The sequence below is a fragment of the Musca vetustissima genome, unplaced genomic scaffold (assembly GCF_032173495.1).
Source record: "Musca vetustissima isolate MV318-11 ecotype Yass unplaced genomic scaffold, APGP_CSIRO_Mvet_v1 utg36419, whole genome shotgun sequence".
Lineage (NCBI taxonomy): Eukaryota > Metazoa > Arthropoda > Insecta > Diptera > Muscidae > Musca > Musca vetustissima.
In genome coordinates, this window is record NW_026889407.1 from 31,565 (window position 1) to 43,934 (window position 12,370).

Here is a 12,370-nt window from a genome sequence, read left to right on the forward strand (position 1 = left end):
AAAACACTTCATCTGTCAGTCTATCTATCAACTAGTAGTTGGCTGACTTGTTGATAACTCCACGAACTCTCTTCAATAACTAACTAACCGTTGAGCATGAGAAATATCATTAACCAACCATGGAAAACGTACGTATAGCTAGTTTAGCGTGTACCTTTCTACCACCTACATATCTACCTGTTGACGTACCCACACACATACACACCTGGAGAGAGACTCATTAATGTTTTTGAAAAGCTTGTTGAGTATGAGAAATGTGTGTTTTATTTTTTTGTTTGAGATAAGACAGTCTTAAGAGAAAAGATCCAATTGCATTCTCTTTGTGGTCATAATTCTCAATTCAAGAACAGGTGTGTTGAGAAGAGGTTAATAATTGTTTTCTTTACCACAGCAAACAAAATATCACAGCGAGTGTTGCCAACTGCAGCTTTGTCGTATCTGTGATGGTCAGTGTTGCCAAAATGTTATTGAACCAGTAAGGAAAGTAGTAAAGTCGGACGGGGCCGACTATATGATACCCTTCACCACTATGGGTATATTAAACAGGACTATTAACATGAAATTGGATGAAATAAAATATGTGATATTTATCTAAATGTGAATCTACCTAGATCTATCCATAAAGTATGTAAATCGACTTCAAACAAATATAAATAGGTCGTCCGTTGGGCTATGTCTGTACTTCTAGAAAACGCAATTACGTAATTCTATACTCAATTTTGTACGTTGTGCAAAATTTGATGTCAATCTGATTACAATGAGGAGTTTGATGCCCAATTTACTTGAAATCGGTCGGAAATATATATGGAAGCTCTATCCAAATATTAAGCGATTTCAAACAAACTTGTCACAGGTTATACTAATTTCAGAAAGTTTTGTTCCTATCAGCCTATTGGTTCCTTGGTGCGTCAATTACTTAAAATCAATCTATAATAAAAGGGAGCTATATCTAAATCTGGACCGATTTTCACGAAACAAGGCAGACATAACTCTAGGCTCAATTCAGTACGTTATGCCAAATTTCATGCAAATCGAAAGATATATAGCGACTTTGGTGCACCATTTACATGAAATCGGACGAAACTATATATGGGAGCTATATAGAAATCTGGACCAATTTTCTCGAAACTTGGCAGACATCACTCTAGGCTCAATTCAGTACGTTATGCCAAATTTCATGCAAATCGAAGGATATATAGGGACGTTGGTGCACCATTAATATAAAATCGGACGAAACTATATATGGGAGCTATGTCTAAATCAGGACCGATTTTCTCGAAACTTGGCAGACATCATTCTAGGCTGAATTCAGTACGTTATGCCAAATTTCGTGTAAATCGAAGGATACATAGGGTCTTTGGTGCACCATTTACATAAAATCGGTCGAAACTATATATAGGAGCTATATCTAAATCAGGACCGATTTTCACGAAACTTGGCAGACATCATTCTAGGCTCAATTTAGTACGTTATGCCAAATTTTGTGCAAATCGAAGGATATATAGGGACTTTGGTGCACCATTTACCTGAAATCGGACGAAACTGTATATAGGAGCTATATCTAAATCTTGACCGATTTTCACGAAACTTGGCAGACATCATTCTAGGCTCAATTATGTACGTTATGCCAAATTTCGTGCAAATCGAAAGATATATAGGGACTTTGGGGCACCATTTACATGAAATCGGGCGAAACTATATACGGGAGCTATATCTAAATCTGAACCGATTTTCTCGAAACTTGGCAGACATCACTCTAGGCTTAATTCAATACGTTATGCCAAATTTCGTGCAAATCGAAAGATATATAGGGACTTTGGTGCACCATTTACATGAAATCGGACGAAACTATATATGGGAGCTATATCTAAATCTGGACCGATTTTCATGAAACTTGGCAGACATCATTCTAGACCTAAATGATTAGGCTGTACCAAATTTCGTGCAAATCGAAAGATATATAGGGTCCGTTTACATTAAATCGGTTAAATATATATATGGGAGCTATATCTAAATCTGAACCGATTTTTCCCAATTTCAATAGGGTTCGTCCTTGGGCCGAATAAGTGACCTATGCCAAATTTCAGCCAAATCGGATTATAAATGCGACCTGTACTTTGTTTACAATTTAACATCTACAGACGGACGGACAGACGGACGGACATGCATAAATCGACTCAGAAAGTGATTCTATGCATATTCTCAAAAGGAACCATGTGTCTATCTCGTTTCCTTTTGCCTGTTACAAACATATGCACAAAGACATAATACCCTGTACCACAGAGTGGTGAAGGGTATAAAAATGCTAGAATATGTTTTTATAGTTAACTAGCTTTAGTTATAGGTATATTTCCATACCCATAAACATATCTTTCTGCAACCTATACTAATTTTTTCATTTGGTCAGATATAGAGTTGCTTCTTACAATGGGACAAAATTATGTAAATCAATTTAAAGCATATATCAATCGGACACCTGTTGATTATTTGGATACATATGGGCACTTCCGCAAAAAGGTAAACCAAAGTCGAAGAATTTGTTTCTTTAATTGTGCTTAAATACGTAAAGTAAAGGCAAAAAATACACAGAAAGGCCACATTTGCCATTTTTTCTTCTTGTTCTTAGCATAAATACTAATTTAATGACTATAAATCCAGACACTGCAGTAATAAAATCAGCAAAATCAACAATGTCGAGTGAGTTACGTCGCGTGAGTGACCGAGAAAAATCGTTCGCAAATAAAGGATATGCCAAATTTTGAGATTTTGAAAGTGCAATAATAATGCTTGGTATCTCTTATTCATGTAAAGAATATTAAAAGTTCAAAATATTCATACAATTCGCTGAGTTTTCCCATTATTAGTAGTGATGTCTAAAGTCATGTATATTTGAAGTCGCGTGAGTGACCGCTCTTTTGTGGCTTTTATCTCAAAAGTTAAAAACTCCTAAAGTTCTACAAAAAAGTAATAAGGGAGAATTGTGAAAAATGTAATTGTTTTCGATTTATTTAAGATTTATAATTTGATTTTGCCTCTGAAAGTCGTGTAAGTGACTGCGGAAGTGCCCATATCTGATAAACATGAGGATTTTGATGCACCATTTACTTCAAATCGGACAAAAATATTTATAAAAGTTATATCATAATCTATGCCGATTTCATCGAAACTTGACACAGAATATCGGCCACATTTTGAGTTCTTTGTGCATCATTTACTTAAAATCAGGAGAAAATATGTATAGTAGCTCTATCCAAATTTGAACCGATTTCAATTAAACTTTTCACATGCTAGGTTGTATAAACTATATAAATTTGGGTCTTTGGTGCACCTTTTACTTAAAATCTGGCGAAACTATATATAGGAACTATATCTAAATCTGAACCGATTTCAATAAAACTTGCCACACGTTATCTCATAATAACTTCAATAAGTTGGGCAAAATTTTGTGCCAATCGGACCCACCTGGGGAATTCGGTGCAGCATTTATATCTAACTTCTAGGTTATACTAAGTTCAGTACGAAAGATATATGTGGACTTTGGTGCACCATTTACATTAAATCGGACGAAAATGTATATGGGAGCTATATCTAAATTTGGACCGATTTTCAGGAAACTTAACAAAAATAATTCTAAACCTAATTCATTACGCTATGCCAAATGATATATAGGGTCTTTAGTACACCATTTATATTAAATCGGATGAAAGATATAGACTTTGGTACACCATTTACCTTAAATCGGACGAAAATATATATGGGAGCAATATATAAATCTGAACCGATTTTCAGGAAACTTAACACACATCATTCTATACCCAATTCGTTACGCTGTGTCGAATTTTGTGCAAATCGAAAGAAATATAGGGACTCAGGCGCACCATTTACATTAAATCGGACAAAATATATATGGAAGCTATATCTAAATCGAAACCGATTTTCACGAAACTTAACACACATCATTCTAGACCACTAATGCCCAGTACGATAGCGGTGATTGCCAAACACGTTTTCTCTTTGTCTCTCTTTGCGTCAGTCATTTTTGTTGATGATCTTTCAGTTACGCTCTCTCGCAGTTACTCTTAATTTAGTTCTGCTCAACATGCCAAATTTCGTACAAATCGAAAGATATATAGGGACTTTAGTACACAATTTACATTAAATCGGGCAAAAATATATGACAGCTATATCTAAATCTGAATCGATTTTCCCGAAACTTAACCCATATCATTGTAGACTTCATTCAGTACGCTATAACGAATTTAATGCAAATCGAAAGATATATAGGGACTCTGGTGAACCATTTACCTAAAATCGGAAAATATATGTATGGGAGCTATATCTAAATTGTTATGTCCTCACATGTGCGCTCATTTGGGTCTGGGATAGCTCTTCGGACTCAGGGGAGGTTCTCAACCCATCCAAACAAGCCTCAAGCATAACATCAAAATTTTATCAGGAACATTCAAACACTTTACTCTACATGGATTTACCTAAAAACACACACAATTACAAACACGGAGAACATCCTTATGAGAATTCAGAGTCCTTGGTGTACGGACCCTTCACTCACCCACCCATCCTTGGTCCATGATTTTCCTTCAATTTTTCCCCATGGACCCCATTTGCTCCAACCTACCCCCACATCCCTTTTACCACCGCCAATTTCCTCCCTATTAATTTAATTTACTCCATATTCAGTTTTCTCTTTATAACATTAAAATCCAAGTCATTTTTATTATGTGAAAATATCTATATCTAAAGTATCAAAAAATATCATTAAAAGTTCGACATAATCATAATTGAAGAACAAAACAAAAAAACATTAACTAGAACCTACAAAGACTTAGCATAGGGTCATGGTCTTCAAATACGACCTATATTTACTTGACACGAAGTTCCTACCTAAGTGAGCTCAATTAAGTGGAATATTGGCCTTTAAGTTAAGGCTACTTTCAAATAGAACCCCTAACTTCTCTTTGCAAGGATCTTTACACGTTGAGTTTAACACAAAAATTATATTAAAGAAAATTAAATTACATAAAGTCAACACAAAAAAATATATAAAATTATAAAAACACTAATCCTAAATTCTTATGTTAAAAATGGTTAAAAAATTAATGCTATGAAATTATTATTGATCTTTTGCTGCTAATATGTTAAATTTTGGGTTTTTTGATGATTAAACGTAGCGCCTAAAAGCGACTATACTTTGCAGGTTTTGGGACGATTTTTGTCTTTATGGCAGTTTGATGTGGTATAACTATTTGTATCACACTGACAATTAGCATATACCAGTTTAGCTAAGTTTCTCCAACCAATTGGTTAATGTCACCACTTTGGGTTAACAGCTGATATTTTTAGCACTGTTACCACGAAAGACCGGGTGACTCCCATTAATCAAATCTAAAATTGGTCGGATTTTTCCTAGTGGCCACAATCCCAGATGAAGTCAAATTCTTCAGCGCTCAATTCGGTTTTTGCGCATAAAATATGGATTGCTTACCACTTCAGTTCATACAAACTCTTCTGATGTTATACCTTCATCCAGGTGCTCGACAATTTATCCTGTTGTGGATTCAATAGATACCGTGGTTTGGCGAAGTTTCCTATTTAAGGGAAATACACAATTTTTTATTAATTTTACTTCGCCAGAACCTAGCACTTATGATGATTTCTATTAATCAACAAATCCACTTACTTTTTAATTTATACTTCACTTGTTTTTAGTCAAAAGGAAATTTGTCTCTTCACAATATCTTATTTGGTTAACTTTTAAAGAAAAACTAACTCTTTTTCATCCACACCTGAACGATAATATTGCCAAACTGGATGATTTCCCATGATTCTCCCTTTTTATACTCGGGCCATTTTCTTCCAAAAATTTCTTTTTATATTTACTAATTTATCATATAGAATTCTCTCTTTTTTTCAAATGCCCTTGTTGTTTTATTTCCTTACGGTTATTTTACATATTGGCTTCGGAGATGGCAACCTTGAATGGATGGCACCTCCTTGTACAATTTAGTACCGTGTGATCTCACATTATTACTTTTGACATTTCATTTGCTGTCAACTCACCGGTACTAACAGCCTGTTTTTGTAAAATTCAACGAGTGACTACGACCAAACTCCTTGGTTTTGAAAAATATGTCATTTATTTTTGTGTTGAATCAGAAAACATTTATAAACATAAATAAAAAACGAATTCGTTCGTTTGGAATCAAAAACAGGCGTCAACCTATCAAAAGCCATCAAGACATATTGTTTTGTTTTTTGGGGAATATTATTCCTTGTTTTTTTTTTGTTGAAATTTATTGTGCTGAAAAAAAAAGAAAAAATAAAGAATCATAGCCGTATGTTGGCCTGGCATTTGCCCAACACTAGCAACAGCTCAGCTAGTGAAACATAAAAAACATTCCAGTGACCAACAAATTGCCAGAAAGAGCTTGTGGTGTGAGTGTGTGTGAGTGGCTGCCTTTTTGTTTTGAATGTCGCTATTCGCGGCTTGATCATTCACAATAGCACGACTGGTAAGTACACCAATAACTTTAGTAATTTATGAATATATAAAATTACAATTCATCCCTTCTATTTCAGGTGATTACATTGCCCAAAGGGTAATGTCATTGTTTTGGCAGTAACCTACCCAATGCTTTTTATACTGTCCTGCGACCGACAGATCGTTATGGAATACCATAGGGTACTCACATTGGCATGACAGTCGTTTGGTGGTCTATTGATTGTAGTTACACCTCCCGCAACAAAACTCCGGAGATTGCGAACCTGTGATGCCATCTACGGTGTGCGGAGGTGTATTTATTAGAAACACTGTAGTGTTGGTTTCTTGTAGTACGAGGTGAGGCCCAACGTGGGGAACTCCCACACCCTGATTCGTATATAGCCGGGCATATCAAATTTGGGTAAGTCTTTAGTGGAGTCTATCTATCTGAGTATTTTGTATTGTTGTTTTATTTCTGTAGGTATCTCCTGTTGCGTATAAATATTTGGACCAGTGATATAAAGCCCGTTGAGGGTTAATCAGCATGACTTCGAGGGATATTCGAAATGATGGTAAGTTTCGTTTTGGTTTTTTTTTCTTTTGGTATATATAGACTTGTTTTAAATACATACATATAGGCAATTTCCACCCCAATTAATAAATAGTTAACTATGTGAGAACATTTCACATAATTATCTATAAATTAATTAGATAAGTCAATATTTAAATGAATAGTTGAATAATTAATTACTTAAATAATTAAAAAAATATAATTAGCTAAATAATCAATTAAATAAATCATCAATTAAATAAAGATTTATCCTATATTGCACGTACTTCCCTATTTTATTATCACAGTCATGTCGATTTATATATCACAGTCTGGTATTATCTCTTGAGGTCCTTGGCGTGAGCCACACCCAACGGCCGGCCTTGAAGGTCCTCAAGCTCGTACATATTGTTACCAATTAGTTTGGATATTCGGCATTTTATAAATTTCCGTGCGAACTTAGCGTTAAAATTTTTCTGGAAATCGCTTAGCTGGTAGTTGCGACGAAATACTTCCTGACCAGGAGCAAATTTCGTTACCCGAACCCTCTGATTGTACCTTTTTGCACTCATTTCATAAGCCTTGTGCATATTTTGCTTAATCTTTTCCCTAATGAGTTGTAATCGGTCACTTGAATGCAAATTTAAGATTTCATGCTCCGACAAAGATTTTAATTTCCTGGCTAAATTGTAGTCTGTCCCCTTTGTGTACATATGGTAGCCGAATAAGGCGAAAAAAGGCGTTACTCCAGTTGCCGAATGGACAGAGGTACGCAAGGCGCATTCTATTTCCGATAAATAGAGGTCCCAATCTCTATGGTCATTTTCCATGTACGCTCTTATGGCCGCCAGAACGGACTGGTTTACCCTTTCAGAGGCGTTGGATTGGGGTGAATAAGGAGCAGTTTGCATGTGTTTAATTTTATACGTGGTAATCAAGTCTTGGAATTGCTTTGAGGTAAACTGAGCCCCGTTATCACTATGTATTATCTCGGGTACTCCAAACTTCCTAAAAATTTCTTCTACGAGGAATTTTACAACATTACTGGCGGTAGCCTCCTTCATAGTTTTCAGAAAAACGAATTTTGAAAAGTGGTCAACCACAATAAAAACATACGCATTCCCACTCTTTGATCTTGGATATTTACCCAAAAAATCAATATACAACTTTTGGAATGGGCGATCAGTTTTCACCTCATTTCCAATTGTTGTTTGTGTATTATAATTCGCATTTTTGCTTTCTTTACACGTAGTGCACCTTCCCACGTACTGCCGTACCTGGGAAGTCATGTTGGGCCAGTAAAATTGTTGTCTCAGCCGGTTCAATGTCTTTGACATTCCACCGTGAGCAGCTGTAGGAGAGTCATGAGCTTGTTGTATAAGGCGATGTGTCAAGGATTCCGGCACCCACAGTCTCCATTCATATTCGCTACAAAACTCAAATTTATTTGTGATTATCTTTTTGAACACCTTTCCATCTATAATTTTCAAATCTGGTAGCCTATCCTTGTTTTCTTCTATTGTCCTTTTAAGATCCTCATATTCCTCAGTTTGGAATTCATTGGCGTCGATATCAAGTCCCAGGTCCATATCGATTTCTTCAATGGTGGGAAGTCTCGATAAGGCATCGGCAACAACATTGTCTTTTCCCTTTCGATGCTCTATTTCGAAACGGTAATGTTGCAACTGAAGTGACCAACGGGCGAGACGTCCACTCAAGTCCTTCAAACTCATTAGCCATTGTAGGCTAGCATGATCTGTTATGACCGTAAAATCCATAAGTTCCACATATGGGCGGAATTTTTTTACGGCCATAACAGCCGCTAGACACTCTTTCTCCGTGACACTATAATTTTTTTGGCTTGAATTCAGTTTCTGTGAAAAGTAGGCTATTGGATGTTCCTCACCATTGTCACTTAGTTGGAACAAAACCGCACCAATGCCATACTCAGAGGCGTCACACTGTATGTAAAATTTTCGACGAAAATCAGCGTGTCGTAGCACTGGTGCTGAGGTTAAAGCTTTCTTTAAGCTGTCAAATGAAATAATGGCTTCTGGTGTCATATTAAATTTTTTGCTCTTTTTTAAAGTATCAGTCAGCGGTGCGGATATGGTAGCGAAATCTCGAATAAATCGGCGGTACCACCCTGCTGTACCCAGAAAACTGCGAACTTCTCTTATACTTTTAGGTATGGCTATCTTTTTTATGGCCTCGATTTTATCAGGATCTGTTTTTAAAGTCCCTCCACCAATAATAAAGCCCAGATACTTTAGCTCTTGAAAACAAAACTGCGATTTTTTGAGGCCAATTGTTAAATTGGCGTTCTTTAGACATTGAGCGACTTCTTTTAGTAGCAATAGATGTTGGTCAAAGTCGCTAGATATCACCAATAAATCATCGAGATAGACGAAGACGTTTTCTCTCAGCCTGCTGGGTATGACCTTGTCCATTAAGCGACACAGCCTCTGCGCTGCGTTGCATAAACCAAACGGCATAACGCGAAACTGGTACAAAGGTCGTCCAGGCACAGTGAAAGCCGTATACTTTTTACTTTCTTCGTCTAACTCTATTTGCCAAAAAGCAAATTTTAGATCTACGCTACTAATAAAATAAGTTTCGTCTATTCGGCTAAGTATCCCATCAATGTTTTGTAGGGGATAGGCATCTTTCTCAGTCAATTTATTCAATTTCCTCGCATCGAGGCAAAATCTATTTTTCCCGGGCTTCCTTACCACTGTGGTTCGGTTGCTCCACGGGCTTTCACTTTCCTCAATTACGTTTAGTTCTATCATTTTATCTATTTCTTCATAAGTTATCTGTTGGACAGCTGGCGACATAGGATAGTTTCTGTCCTTGAACGGTACAGCACCTTCTGTTAATTTAATGGTGTGTTTTTCTAATTTTGTCAGACCTAACCCCTTTTCTTCGAAAGTATCGAATTGTTTAATTACTTCCATCAATCTTATTTTATTTTCTTCTGTTAGTTCATGTGGTTTTAACCTATACTCCTCACTTGAACTTTTAACAGTGTTTATTACTTTCTCCATGTTAATTTCGGAGACATCCAAGATTTCAGGAACCAATTCAAACTTTCGCCAAAAATCTATACCCAAATACAATGTTTGCTCCAGATCAGGGCATAAAAATAAAACCATTTCTTTCGGTTCATCTCGGTATTGTACCTCACATGCTATTTTCCCAATTATTCTAAATTTCCGTCCACTAGCAGTGGTAATATTATTGACAACTGGTTTTATATCCAGGTCTAGGTCTTCAACTAATTCCCGACACCCTTTTCCGAGAAGGCTTACGGATGCACCGGTATCCAGTAGTCCGCATATTTTTCTGTCTTTGATAAAAATGTCGGCATATAATCTTGGATCGTTTATGTTCGACTCCGCTCGATCTACTGCCTCTACCATAAATCTATTCAGTTTCCTTTTTTCCGCCGTTTTTTGGCGAATCTTGAGTAGGCGCTTAGGTATTGAGAATTTATTCGGCACTTCCGCAAAAATTTTTGCTTTCACCTTTTCATAATGTTCTTCCCGATCTGTCAGTGGAATATAATGTCGATTTCCAGCCCAATTACAACTTTTGTTGGCCTCGACATCGTGGTCTTTCTCCACATCTTTATCGGGTTCTTGCGGTACATTGGATTTATGTTGGCTTAATTCGCAGGGTTCTCTGCCGGACGTGACTCCCCCGCCTTTTCCACGCCCCTCCTGTGGTTTCCCGACTGACAGTTCGGACATTTTGGAGTGATGGTGTTAGGCTTGCCACATCGGTAACAAAACAATGCCCTTTCGGTAGATGGACAGTCCATAAATAAATGACCTGCTGTTCGGCAATTCCAGCACACAATGGTTTTATTAGTCTGGTTTATTCGCATTGCCGAAACGGCTTCTGAGACTTCAGATTGAGGGCTTAATTCTTCATAGACAGTATCATCGAAGACCATTTCGTTGACCTGTCTAATCGGTCTTAGATTTGGTGCCATAGGTCTTTGGTCCCTACGTGGAAAATTCTTCTCTGCGTCTTTGCACTCCACTCGAAGCATTTCTACGGTCGATATAGCCATTGGGTAAATTACCATTTTTATATGTTCCCTTATATTTGTTTTTATAATTTTGACCATGTCGTCGTCTGTAATCGGATGAGCTAAGCGGGATCTAAGCTGTCCCATAGCGTGGAAATAGGCATCCACGGTCTCATTGGCCATCTGCTTCCGATCAACTAAATCCCTCATCGCTTCAAACGTTGACTTGGTATTTCGGTACTGCGTTTTTAATGCATCTTTTAGTTGTATCCACTGTGTGAATTTTCGCATTTTTTGTGCCTGCCAAAACCATTCGAGCACAGGGCCTGATATTAAAAGGCGAAAATCACGCAGGATCTCATCCCAAGAAATACCATATTGTTCCTGGAGGCATTCAAGTCTGAAAATGAATTCTTCTACAGTAATCTTTTGGGGATTCCCATCAAAATTAAGTCCAAATTTATCCACCCTAATGCGTATTTGGTCATTCCCTACCGAGGATGCGAAATAATTTTCATTCGAGGACGCAGCTGCGGATGCTGCCTGTTCTCTATAATAGGTAGACGTAGGATTGTCCACTTCGACCTGAGGACCATTTCTATATTCATTTTGGTTTCCAAAACTAACTGTCCTGTTGTTCAAGTTATTGGAACTCCTAGCTAAATTTTGTACCGTCCTCACTAATGTGTCTAATGTTTTCCTAATATCTTGGACTTCTATACTGACAATGCTTTTCATCCTTTCTTCCAGATCTCGACCTGATGACTGATTTCGTGCCGGTCCTGGAGTTGAAAATCGTTCCGGTCCAATATCGGATCCAGTTTGTGCTGTTGGAGGAAGATTGGCGATATCGTCTTGGCCTGGACGTCGAATAATCGTCTCAGATAAGTCCCTAATTTGCGTATTAACGTCATTCATATTGTTTTCTAATTCAGCCATTCTTTTCTTTTTAGTTTCAATGGTATACTGTCCTGAACTCTGGTCGAACTCTGATGGCCAAATCCTCTTATTGGCTGCTCGGGACCTGGTTATCATTCCCCGACCAAATAAATTTTATAATTTTGACCACTGTTTGATGATGATCTTTTTTAGTTGGTAATCTGGACGTTGTTTGTATTTTAAAGTGCTAGTATAAGAATATAATCTATTTACGAAATAATTAATAATATTAAATTTACCTAATTTTTATTTTAGCTTCTGTCAATATAAAATTTTCTAATTTCTTGAAATCAATTTGTTTTTTCTTTACCGGGAGGTAACGGCAGTATTCTCAAAGGACCATGTG